Below are 2,014 nucleotides of genomic sequence, written 5' to 3' on the forward strand. Positions count from 1 at the left end.
GCAAAAGGCAGAAAGAGCTCATTTTAAACTCACTGCACCAGCTTCTGCATTCTGACTGTAGCCTGAAGAGAGGCGGGGCAGGAAGGCAGACTTCATGTGGCATTAAGGGTGTTCCCAGCCGCCACCAGGACGCCAGATTTCTGTTAGTTTGTACTTGTTTTTATAGACTTGAAATGGCTACAGGGAGCATACATTCTTTCTATAGCAATCAGGAAACCCAGTAAAGCTACTGATGGTTGAGAAACAAGTTTCTCTAACACTGTACCCTGCCCAGTTTGCAGACAGCGTCAGAGATGGTGCCCGGAGGCCCCAGGCTCGGCGCCCCCACCCCTCTGTGACGACCCTCGTTTTGGTTTTCTCCTTTCCACTCCACCCGGCTGGGCCAAGGGTGCCATCCCAAGTGCAGGGGAGCAGCATTGCTGTTTGAAGTCCTGCTGACTGACTCTCGTGCCCATTGGCTGGCCACTGCCTCCTGCTCCGCCCGGTCTCAGGCCAGGTGGAACCCTGAAGCATTACCAAGGAGCAGCTTTGACTCTCACCCCCTCTGCCTCTCAACAGCTGGGGGACAGCTTTGGGGCAGAGCGCTCGGCAGCTCAGGGCCAATGTCAGTTCCTAGTACTGAGACAAGCCATACTCCTACCCTTTGGGCGTTAAAAAGCCAGTCCTGTCCAACTCTGAGGGCCTGCTGGCCCTGGCTCGGGCCTAGCCCTCGGTTGGCAGGGAAGGGGTAGGACTATCCTTCCTTGTGACCCCCTTCTCCCCTCCCCATCCTGAGGCACGGATAGGAACCCGGCTTTATGGATTGTTGGCAAGGGGGTGAGGGGTCGGGGTGGGGCCTGGATTTCAAATATCTGTGAGCTTAGATTAACCCTGTATTTAAGGCCACAGCACGCACCGCCCAGGGCCAATACAGGCACTTCTGACATCTTCAAGGTGCCCTGCACTGACAAGCGTCACCCTCTCCCGCCTGAGGTGGGGACTGCGGCCAACCTGGCCCAGCACCTGGCAGCTCTGGCAAGCTATTTCCTCTTGACAGTAAGGGCTGAGTGTTGGGGGAGCCTCCTGGGGAGACTGCCATTCCAGCAGCTGCTGAAGACTGGGGCGCCGGCTTTGATCAGGAGTTCCACACTCCCGCACCGCGGAGAACAGGCGCACACTGCTGCAGGTGCAGGACCTCGCCAAGTGGTGCCCTGGGATGACCTCTGCGAACAAGACAGGCGGACAGAGAGGGGCGACGGCTGAAAAGATCTTCCAGGCGGAGGAGGGCCTGAGAGGGGCAAAGGCTGGAGGTGGGGTGCGGAGCAGGGTGGGGCCTCCCCGGGAAGCGCTGACGTGCAGGCCGGTGGGGGTGACCTGCTGGGGTGGCCACCCCTGGGCCCCGGGAGCCGCCGACCCCCACGGCCCCCAGCCTGCTTTTCTTGCATCACCTCATCATCGACCCCCCGACGACCAGCTGTGGGGAGGGGGAGGCGGGGCACAAAGGTCGGGGGTGCGCAGTCTCTGCCGCCCGGGAGCAAGCGCCTGAGCGGCCAGCGGGGAGGACCCGCGTACCAGGGACGCCGCCCTGAAGCCGGGGTTCTTGGTGTGGCGTGCGACAGCCCGGACTGGGCCGAGCCCGAGCAGGGGGCTCAGCCGGATAGGCCCGGCCGCCGACGCCCCCCGTTCCCCGGCGGGGCCCGTCCCCAGAGGCCCGGGAGGGAGGTGCCAGGCGACCCTGCGGAGTCCTCTCCAGCCGCACGGCCACCTCACGCCCGCGCTACCGCCGCGGGGGCGCAGACGCGGAACGACGCAGCGCGCGTGCGCCGCGGTCAACCAGCCGGCGAGGCCGAGCGGCCAGCCCAGAATGCAGCGCGCCGCAGGGGCAGCCGGCCGCGGGGCACGCCGGGACGGGCAGGCGGTGGCCGGCCGCGGGGCACGCCGGGACCAGCAGTCCGCTGCAGCGTGGGACCGCCCCTCAGCTGGCCGGCGCCGAGCGCCCGAGGGGCCCAATGGGAGCGGCGACCCGGCCGCCCCG

This window comes from Bos taurus, chromosome 6 (assembly GCF_002263795.3).
Source record: "Bos taurus isolate L1 Dominette 01449 registration number 42190680 breed Hereford chromosome 6, ARS-UCD2.0, whole genome shotgun sequence".
NCBI lineage: Eukaryota > Metazoa > Chordata > Mammalia > Artiodactyla > Bovidae > Bos > Bos taurus.